Here is an 11,095-nt window from a genome sequence, read left to right on the forward strand (position 1 = left end):
GCTGGGAGACGGGAGATGGTCTTTATTTCCACCAAGAAGCTGCAGAACTACCGGTAACTGCATCATTTTTATTTTATTCAATATAGGTTTTATTGGTTTCATGGAGGGGGGGAAACTTTTGCCTTATCTCAAAGCAATGTAAAAATAACTTTGACAATGAAACTTAATAAATCAATTTCGAGTTGAACTATATCATGTTTGTCTGTGATATTTTATAAGGTCTACAAACAGGGGAATGAGGGGAGGGTAAGGGGGGGGGGGAGTGGTAAGGGAGGGTAGGTATCTATGACACGGGAGAAAGAGAAAATAAAACAAAAAGGGGGGGGGGGGGGCGGGCTCCGGAATTGTTGTTTCTCTTTACAATTGTGGTTTAAACGTGTTACTCACATGTCCCTGTCTGTAACCACTTGGTAAATAGGGGTGAGCTCCGGGCATCTATCCATATCGCCCAGGTGTGATACAATTTATCATAGCCTGACGGCTCATCTAGAAGCCTCGTTCTCTCCATACGCTCTATTTCGTGGATCATTGTTATTTTTAGTGGAGTGCATTTTTTATGCAGCACACAAGGGGGAGACAGCGGCCTACCAAAATCTAGTTGGCTGCTGCTGTGGCTTTCTTTTTTTTAAAAAAAGGTAGGTTCCGTTCTTCCATGGTGAGGAATAGGCAGGGAGGTTCCGTTTTTGCCAGCTGGGGAATGCTTATAGGCAAGGCCTTATCCCTGGTGGTGCATGTAACGTTAGACCACGTTTCAGCATTCAGTCAGTCAGTGGCTGACAAACGAGCTCCATGCAAGTTTACATTAAACAGACACATTTCTTTCTTTACTGTATTGACTGCGGTCTGTAATCGAGCGGTTGAACTGTTTCTGTGTCCATGCATTGAATAAAGCAATACATCCTTGTAAAGTAGACGTCCGTTCGTTGGAGTTCTTTGCTCCCCGAGTGTTGCTCCATCTCTAAACGTTGGCCTGGATCTTCATGGACGAATACTGCCCATCCCACGTGGAGCGTGTATCTCAGCCCGCGTGGAGTGCTGCAGTCCAATGAGGTATTCCGTGCTACATAGCAAGCCTTGGGCCTGTGTGATTGGGGGTCCGCTGCTGTCTGTCCACTCTGAAGCGCGCATCCGGGGCCGGCCGCTTTTCGACTACCAGCGACTGCAGGTCACACACACAGGCTGGTTGGAATGGCCTAGCATTATCCTGATCTGGAGGTGTAACTTGAAGCTGCGGGGCCCGAGTACAAAGTCTGGAACTGGGCCCCCAAACTATAAAGCTTCATTGATAGCATTGGTTTACAATGTGGGGAAGAGAGACTTTATGGGCCCCCTGGGGCTCCGGGCCCCCTGCACATACACCCATGACCCGAATACGTGAAGCATACAGACGCAGGCTGCCAGGATACGCTGTGCCTGCCCGATGTTTCCAACTTGGCTATTAGCGCAGCGGTAGGTACGAACTATAGAGTGCGGCTGCCATATGAACTGGTGTGTGTGTTGTTTTGCTTCCAGTTGTACCTGTGCTGTGCACACTCTGGCAGACGCAGCTGCTCAGTGGATACAATGTTGCGAGCAGACGGGCTGAGTGTCAATCAAAGTGCTTGGGTGGTGGTAGCAGCAGCCGCCACAGCTGCGCTGCACCTCTTGCTCGTCAGTTTTGTTTTTCTGCTTTTGGAAACTGCTGTAGGAAAGGGGGTGCACCGGTCCTGGAGGTACTGCAATACCAGGTCAATGCGTGGAGTGGACAGAGCAAGCTCTTTTTCCAGCTCCCTGTTCTAAAAATCCATTTAATATATGGTCCCCAGATAGGGGACGTATCAGATATTAAACTGATAAGAACAGATACTACACTTGATCTTAGCCAAAAGGCCGAGAAGCGATAACCCGAAATGGGTTTCACCTGTAGCCCGGTCCGCCCAACTCCACTTCCAAGGCTTGAGGCAACACGCTCAGCCAGCACTCTGGGCGCACCCACAATGCACCCAGGCAGCTGGGAGAGCTATGAAAACTTTCCATAGCCCCGCCCCACGCCTTCTCAACCGCGCCCAGCCTCACACCCTCAGTCCTTCCTCTTGCACCGTGCTCACGCATCCTAGGCTTGCAGAGCCTGCTGCTGCAGGACTCGTCAGCTCCCTACAAACGAGGGTTAAGCCGGCGATGACACTAGAAGCAAGCACTAGTTTGTCTCTGAAGGTGCGTCGGCCGGTCGGTTGGAGGGATCTCTTCGGCCAGCCGCATTTCGAGTAGGGACGGATGGAAACTTTTTACCTAAAATAAGGGAAATTGGCTTCGGCCCCATAGGGCTTTATTGCCTTCCCCTGGGCCAGCATTAGTAGACCCTAGTAAGGAGAATATTAGAGCGGCATGGTCATCCGAAGAACTTAAAAACATACAGCAGGCCTTTTTTGCCCGCCCGCCATACATACATACATACCTACAGATTTTATATTTTTTTTACATATATACATTATATATATATATATACATACATACATACATACATACATACATACACACACACACACACACACACACACACACACACACATACACACATATACACACACACATACAATCTTAAATCTATCTTTAATCTATATCTACAAAATCTGTAAATTAGAAATAATCCATATCTATATTCTACATAATTAATAAAGATAGATAGATAGATAGATAGATAGATAGATAGATAGACTCACATACATGCATACATACATACATACTGTATGCAATTGAGCCAGGTGTTTGGAAGGCTGACGATGTCACTCCTTTGTGATGTCATCAATTTAGAAGCATTAATACCGGGCTTGGCAGCCATTTCAGTCAGTCTCTGCTGCAGCTGGGAGACGGGAGATGGTCTTTATTTCCACCAAGAAGCTGCAGAACTACCGGTAACTGCATCATTTTTATTTTATTCAATATAGGTTTTATTGGTTTCATGGAGGGGGGGAAACTTTTGCCTTATCTCAAAGCAATGTAAAAATAACTTTGACAATGAAACTTAATAAATCAATTTCGAGTTGAACTATATCATGTTTGTCTGTGATATTTTATAAGGTCTACAAACAGGGGAATGAGGGGAGGGTAAGGGGGGGGGGGGAGTGGTAAGGGAGGGTAGGTATCTATGACACGGGAGAAAGAGAAAATAAAACAAAAAGGGGGGGGGGGGGGGCGGGCTCCGGAATTGTTGTTTCTCTTTACAATTGTGGTTTAAACGTGTTACTCACATGTCCCTGTCTGTAACCACTTGGTAAATAGGGGTGAGCTCCGGGCATCTATCCATATCGCCCAGGTGTGATACAATTTATCATAGCCTGACGGCTCATCTAGAAGCCTCGTTCTCTCCATACGCTCTATTTCGTGGATCATTGTTATTTTTAGTGGAGTGCATTTTTTATGCAGCACACAAGGGGGAGACAGCGGCCTACCAAAATCTAGTTGGCTGCTGCTGTGGCTTTCTTTTTTTTAAAAAAAGGTAGGTTCCGTTCTTCCATGGTGAGGAATAGGCAGGGAGGTTCCGTTTTTGCCAGCTGGGGAATGCTTATAGGCAAGGCCTTATCCCTGGTGGTGCATGTAACGTTAGACCACGTTTCAGCATTCAGTCAGTCAGTGGCTGACAAACGAGCTCCATGCAAGTTTACATTAAACAGACACATTTCTTTCTTTACTGTATTGACTGCGGTCTGTAATCGAGCGGTTGAACTGTTTCTGTGTCCATGCATTGAATAAAGCAATACATCCTTGTAAAGTAGACGTCCGTTCGTTGGAGTTCTTTGCTCCCCGAGTGTTGCTCCATCTCTAAACGTTGGCCTGGATCTTCATGGACGAATACTGCCCATCCCACGTGGAGCGTGTATCTCAGCCCGCGTGGAGTGCTGCAGTCCAATGAGGTATTCCGTGCTACATAGCAAGCCTTGGGCCTGTGTGATTGGGGGTCCGCTGCTGTCTGTCCACTCTGAAGCGCGCATCCGGGGCCGGCCGCTTTTCGACTACCAGCGACTGCAGGTCACACACACAGGCTGGTTGGAATGGCCTAGCATTATCCTGATCTGGAGGTGTAACTTGAAGCTGCGGGGCCCGAGTACAAAGTCTGGAACTGGGCCCCCAAACTATAAAGCTTCATTGATAGCATTGGTTTACAATGTGGGGAAGAGAGACTTTATGGGCCCCCTGGGGCTCCGGGCCCCCTGCACATACACCCATGACCCGAATACGTGAAGCATACAGACGCAGGCTGCCAGGATACGCTGTGCCTGCCCGATGTTTCCAACTTGGCTATTAGCGCAGCGGTAGGTACGAACTATAGAGTGCGGCTGCCATATGAACTGGTGTGTGTGTTGTTTTGCTTCCAGTTGTACCTGTGCTGTGCACACTCTGGCAGACGCAGCTGCTCAGTGGATACAATGTTGCGAGCAGACGGGCTGAGTGTCAATCAAAGTGCTTGGGTGGTGGTAGCAGCAGCCGCCACAGCTGCGCTGCACCTCTTGCTCGTCAGTTTTGTTTTTCTGCTTTTGGAAACTGCTGTAGGAAAGGGGGTGCACCGGTCCTGGAGGTACTGCAATACCAGGTCAATGCGTGGAGTGGACAGAGCAAGCTCTTTTTCCAGCTCCCTGTTCTAAAAATCCATTTAATATATGGTCCCCAGATAGGGGACGTATCAGATATTAAACTGATAAGAACAGATACTACACTTGATCTTAGCCAAAAGGCCGAGAAGCGATAACCCGAAATGGGTTTCACCTGTAGCCCGGTCCGCCCAACTCCACTTCCAAGGCTTGAGGCAACACGCTCAGCCAGCACTCTGGGCGCACCCACAATGCACCCAGGCAGCTGGGAGAGCTATGAAAACTTTCCATAGCCCCGCCCCACGCCTTCTCAACCGCGCCCAGCCTCACACCCTCAGTCCTTCCTCTTGCACCGTGCTCACGCATCCTAGGCTTGCAGAGCCTGCTGCTGCAGGACTCGTCAGCTCCCTACAAACGAGGGTTAAGCCGGCGATGACACTAGAAGCAAGCACTAGTTTGTCTCTGAAGGTGCGTCGGCCGGTCGGTTGGAGGGATCTCTTCGGCCAGCCGCATTTCGAGTAGGGACGGATGGAAACTTTTTACCTAAAATAAGGGAAATTGGCTTCGGCCCCATAGGGCTTTATTGCCTTCCCCTGGGCCAGCATTAGTAGACCCTAGTAAGGAGAATATTAGAGCGGCATGGTCATCCGAAGAACTTAAAAACATACAGCAGGCCTTTTTTGCCCGCCCGCCATACATACATACATACCTACAGATTTTATATTTTTTTTACATATATACATTATATATATATATATACATACATACATACATACATACATACACACACACACACACACACACACACACACACACATACACACATATACACACACACATACAATCTTAAATCTATCTTTAATCTATATCTACAAAATCTGTAAATTAGAAATAATCCATATCTATATTCTACATAATTAATAAAGATAGATAGATAGATAGATAGATAGATAGCTAGATAGATAGATAGATAGATAGATAGATAGATAGACTCACATACATGCATACATACATACATACTGTATGCAATTGAGCCAGGTGTTTGGAAGGCTGACGATGTCACTCCTTTGTGATGTCATCAATTTAGAAGCATTAATACCGGGCTTGGCAGCCATTTCAGTCAGTCTCTGCTGCAGCTGGGAGACGGGAGATGGTCTTTATTTCCACCAAGAAGCTGCAGAACTACCGGTAACTGCATCATTTTTATTTTATTCAATATAGGTTTTATTGGTTTCATGGAGGGGGGGAAACTTTTGCCTTATCTCAAAGCAATGTAAAAATAACTTTGACAATGAAACTTAATAAATCAATTTCGAGTTGAACTATATCATGTTTGTCTGTGATATTTTATAAGGTCTACAAACAGGGGAATGAGGGGAGGGTAAGGGGGGGGGGGAGTGGTAAGGGAGGGTAGGTATCTATGACACGGGAGAAAGAGAAAATAAAACAAAAAGGGGGGGGGGGGCGGGCTCCGGAATTGTTGTTTCTCTTTACAATTGTGGTTTAAACGTGTTACTCACATGTCCCTGTCTGTAACCACTTGGTAAATAGGGGTGAGCTCCGGGCATCTATCCATATCGCCCAGGTGTGATACAATTTATCATAGCCTGACGGCTCATCTAGAAGCCTCGTTCTCTCCATACGCTCTATTTCGTGGATCATTGTTATTTTTAGTGGAGTGCATTTTTTATGCAGCACACAAGGGGGAGACAGCGGCCTACCAAAATCTAGTTGGCTGCTGCTGTGGCTTTCTTTTTTTTAAAAAAAGGTAGGTTCCGTTCTTCCATGGTGAGGAATAGGCAGGGAGGTTCCGTTTTTGCCAGCTGGGGAATGCTTATAGGCAAGGCCTTATCCCTGGTGGTGCATGTAACGTTAGACCACGTTTCAGCATTCAGTCAGTCAGTGGCTGACAAACGAGCTCCATGCAAGTTTACATTAAACAGACACATTTCTTTCTTTACTGTATTGACTGCGGTCTGTAATCGAGCGGTTGAACTGTTTCTGTGTCCATGCATTGAATAAAGCAATACATCCTTGTAAAGTAGACGTCCGTTCGTTGGAGTTCTTTGCTCCCCGAGTGTTGCTCCATCTCTAAACGTTGGCCTGGATCTTCATGGACGAATACTGCCCATCCCACGTGGAGCGTGTATCTCAGCCCGCGTGGAGTGCTGCAGTCCAATGAGGTATTCCGTGCTACATAGCAAGCCTTGGGCCTGTGTGATTGGGGGTCCGCTGCTGTCTGTCCACTCTGAAGCGCGCATCCGGGGCCGGCCGCTTTTCGACTACCAGCGACTGCAGGTCACACACACAGGCTGGTTGGAATGGCCTAGCATTATCCTGATCTGGAGGTGTAACTTGAAGCTGCGGGGCCCGAGTACAAAGTCTGGAACTGGGCCCCCAAACTATAAAGCTTCATTGATAGCATTGGTTTACAATGTGGGGAAGAGAGACTTTATGGGCCCCCTGGGGCTCCGGGCCCCCTGCACATACACCCATGACCCGAATACGTGAAGCATACAGACGCAGGCTGCCAGGATACGCTGTGCCTGCCCGATGTTTCCAACTTGGCTATTAGCGCAGCGGTAGGTACGAACTATAGAGTGCGGCTGCCATATGAACTGGTGTGTGTGTTGTTTTGCTTCCAGTTGTACCTGTGCTGTGCACACTCTGGCAGACGCAGCTGCTCAGTGGATACAATGTTGCGAGCAGACGGGCTGAGTGTCAATCAAAGTGCTTGGGTGGTGGTAGCAGCAGCCGCCACAGCTGCGCTGCACCTCTTGCTCGTCAGTTTTGTTTTTCTGCTTTTGGAAACTGCTGTAGGAAAGGGGGTGCACCGGTCCTGGAGGTACTGCAATACCAGGTCAATGCGTGGAGTGGACAGAGCAAGCTCTTTTTCCAGCTCCCTGTTCTAAAAATCCATTTAATATATGGTCCCCAGATAGGGGACGTATCAGATATTAAACTGATAAGAACAGATACTACACTTGATCTTAGCCAAAAGGCCGAGAAGCGATAACCCGAAATGGGTTTCACCTGTAGCCCGGTCCGCCCAACTCCACTTCCAAGGCTTGAGGCAACACGCTCAGCCAGCACTCTGGGCGCACCCACAATGCACCCAGGCAGCTGGGAGAGCTATGAAAACTTTCCATAGCCCCGCCCCACGCCTTCTCAACCGCGCCCAGCCTCACACCCTCAGTCCTTCCTCTTGCACCGTGCTCACGCATCCTAGGCTTGCAGAGCCTGCTGCTGCAGGACTCGTCAGCTCCCTACAAACGAGGGTTAAGCCGGCGATGACACTAGAAGCAAGCACTAGTTTGTCTCTGAAGGTGCGTCGGCCGGTCGGTTGGAGGGATCTCTTCGGCCAGCCGCATTTCGAGTAGGGACGGATGGAAACTTTTTACCTAAAATAAGGGAAATTGGCTTCGGCCCCATAGGGCTTTATTGCCTTCCCCTGGGCCAGCATTAGTAGACCCTAGTAAGGAGAATATTAGAGCGGCATGGTCATCCGAAGAACTTAAAAACATACAGCAGGCCTTTTTTGCCCGCCCGCCATACATACATACATACCTACAGATTTTATATTTTTTTTACATATATACATTATATATATATATATACATACATACATACATACATACATACACACACACACACACACACACACACACACACACATACACACATATACACACACACATACAATCTTAAATCTATCTTTAATCTATATCTACAAAATCTGTAAATTAGAAATAATCCATATCTATATTCTACATAATTAATAAAGATAGATAGATAGATAGATAGATAGATAGATAGACTCACATACATGCATACATACATACATACTGTATGCAATTGAGCCAGGTGTTTGGAAGGCTGACGATGTCACTCCTTTGTGATGTCATCAATTTAGAAGCATTAATACCGGGCTTGGCAGCCATTTCAGTCAGTCTCTGCTGCAGCTGGGAGACGGGAGATGGTCTTTATTTCCACCAAGAAGCTGCAGAACTACCGGTAACTGCATCATTTTTATTTTATTCAATATAGGTTTTATTGGTTTCATGGAGGGGGGGAAACTTTTGCCTTATCTCAAAGCAATGTAAAAATAACTTTGACAATGAAACTTAATAAATCAATTTCGAGTTGAACTATATCATGTTTGTCTGTGATATTTTATAAGGTCTACAAACAGGGGAATGAGGGGAGGGTAAGGGGGGGGGGGAGTGGTAAGGGAGGGTAGGTATCTATGACACGGGAGAAAGAGAAAATAAAACAAAAAGGGGGGGGGGGGGGCGGGCTCCGGAATTGTTGTTTCTCTTTACAATTGTGGTTTAAACGTGTTACTCACATGTCCCTGTCTGTAACCACTTGGTAAATAGGGGTGAGCTCCGGGCATCTATCCATATCGCCCAGGTGTGATACAATTTATCATAGCCTGACGGCTCATCTAGAAGCCTCGTTCTCTCCATACGCTCTATTTCGTGGATCATTGTTATTTTTAGTGGAGTGCATTTTTTATGCAGCACACAAGGGGGAGACAGCGGCCTACCAAAATCTAGTTGGCTGCTGCTGTGGCTTTCTTTTTTTTAAAAAAAGGTAGGTTCCGTTCTTCCATGGTGAGGAATAGGCAGGGAGGTTCCGTTTTTGCCAGCTGGGGAATGCTTATAGGCAAGGCCTTATCCCTGGTGGTGCATGTAACGTTAGACCACGTTTCAGCATTCAGTCAGTCAGTGGCTGACAAACGAGCTCCATGCAAGTTTACATTAAACAGACACATTTCTTTCTTTACTGTATTGACTGCGGTCTGTAATCGAGCGGTTGAACTGTTTCTGTGTCCATGCATTGAATAAAGCAATACATCCTTGTAAAGTAGACGTCCGTTCGTTGGAGTTCTTTGCTCCCCGAGTGTTGCTCCATCTCTAAACGTTGGCCTGGATCTTCATGGACGAATACTGCCCATCCCACGTGGAGCGTGTATCTCAGCCCGCGTGGAGTGCTGCAGTCCAATGAGGTATTCCGTGCTACATAGCAAGCCTTGGGCCTGTGTGATTGGGGGTCCGCTGCTGTCTGTCCACTCTGAAGCGCGCATCCGGGGCCGGCCGCTTTTCGACTACCAGCGACTGCAGGTCACACACACAGGCTGGTTGGAATGGCCTAGCATTATCCTGATCTGGAGGTGTAACTTGAAGCTGCGGGGCCCGAGTACAAAGTCTGGAACTGGGCCCCCAAACTATAAAGCTTCATTGATAGCATTGGTTTACAATGTGGGGAAGAGAGACTTTATGGGCCCCCTGGGGCTCCGGGCCCCCTGCACATACACCCATGACCCGAATACGTGAAGCATACAGACGCAGGCTGCCAGGATACGCTGTGCCTGCCCGATGTTTCCAACTTGGCTATTAGCGCAGCGGTAGGTACGAACTATAGAGTGCGGCTGCCATATGAACTGGTGTGTGTGTTGTTTTGCTTCCAGTTGTACCTGTGCTGTGCACACTCTGGCAGACGCAGCTGCTCAGTGGATACAATGTTGCGAGCAGACGGGCTGAGTGTCAATCAAAGTGCTTGGGTGGTGGTAGCAGCAGCCGCCACAGCTGCGCTGCACCTCTTGCTCGTCAGTTTTGTTTTTCTGCTTTTGGAAACTGCTGTAGGAAAGGGGGTGCACCGGTCCTGGAGGTACTGCAATACCAGGTCAATGCGTGGAGTGGACAGAGCAAGCTCTTTTTCCAGCTCCCTGTTCTAAAAATCCATTTAATATATGGTCCCCAGATAGGGGACGTATCAGATATTAAACTGATAAGAACAGATACTACACTTGATCTTAGCCAAAAGGCCGAGAAGCGATAACCCGAAATGGGTTTCACCTGTAGCCCGGTCCGCCCAACTCCACTTCCAAGGCTTGAGGCAACACGCTCAGCCAGCACTCTGGGCGCACCCACAATGCACCCAGGCAGCTGGGAGAGCTATGAAAACTTTCCATAGCCCCGCCCCACGCCTTCTCAACCGCGCCCAGCCTCACACCCTCAGTCCTTCCTCTTGCACCGTGCTCACGCATCCTAGGCTTGCAGAGCCTGCTGCTGCAGGACTCGTCAGCTCCCTACAAACGAGGGTTAAGCCGGCGATGACACTAGAAGCAAGCACTAGTTTGTCTCTGAAGGTGCGTCGGCCGGTCGGTTGGAGGGATCTCTTCGGCCAGCCGCATTTCGAGTAGGGACGGATGGAAACTTTTTACCTAAAATAAGGGAAATTGGCTTCGGCCCCATAGGGCTTTATTGCCTTCCCCTGGGCCAGCATTAGTAGACCCTAGTAAGGAGAATATTAGAGCGGCATGGTCATCCGAAGAACTTAAAAACATACAGCAGGCCTTTTTTGCCCGCCCGCCATACATACATACATACCTACAGATTTTATATTTTTTTTACATATATACATTATATATATATATATACATACATACATACATACATACATACATACACACACACACACACACACACATACACACATATACACACACACATACAATCTTAAAT

At 47.7% G+C, this 11,095-nt stretch overlaps 4 non-coding genes across 4 annotated transcripts; all 4 read right to left on the minus strand.

The window, feature by feature from the left end:
* Positions 1-1,690: 1,690 nt before the first annotated feature.
* On the minus strand, positions 1,691-1,881 carry LOC136599495 (U2 spliceosomal RNA). Its single transcript, XR_010789047.1, has one exon. It is a non-coding gene; the product is annotated as a U2 spliceosomal RNA (small nuclear RNA).
* Positions 1,882-4,530: 2,649 nt separating this feature from the next.
* On the minus strand, positions 4,531-4,721 carry LOC136599496 (U2 spliceosomal RNA). The gene has a single exon (XR_010789048.1). It is a non-coding gene; the product is annotated as a U2 spliceosomal RNA (small nuclear RNA).
* A 2,667-nt stretch (positions 4,722-7,388) lies between these two features.
* On the minus strand, positions 7,389-7,579 carry LOC136599497 (U2 spliceosomal RNA). Its single transcript, XR_010789049.1, has one exon. It is a non-coding gene; the product is annotated as a U2 spliceosomal RNA (small nuclear RNA).
* Positions 7,580-10,216: 2,637 nt separating this feature from the next.
* On the minus strand, positions 10,217-10,407 carry LOC136599499 (U2 spliceosomal RNA). Its single transcript, XR_010789050.1, has one exon. It is a non-coding gene; the product is annotated as a U2 spliceosomal RNA (small nuclear RNA).
* Between the last annotated feature and the right edge of the window lie 688 nt (positions 10,408-11,095).

This window comes from Eleutherodactylus coqui, unplaced genomic scaffold (assembly GCF_035609145.1).
Source record: "Eleutherodactylus coqui strain aEleCoq1 unplaced genomic scaffold, aEleCoq1.hap1 HAP1_SCAFFOLD_101, whole genome shotgun sequence".
Lineage (NCBI taxonomy): Eukaryota > Metazoa > Chordata > Amphibia > Anura > Eleutherodactylidae > Eleutherodactylus > Eleutherodactylus coqui.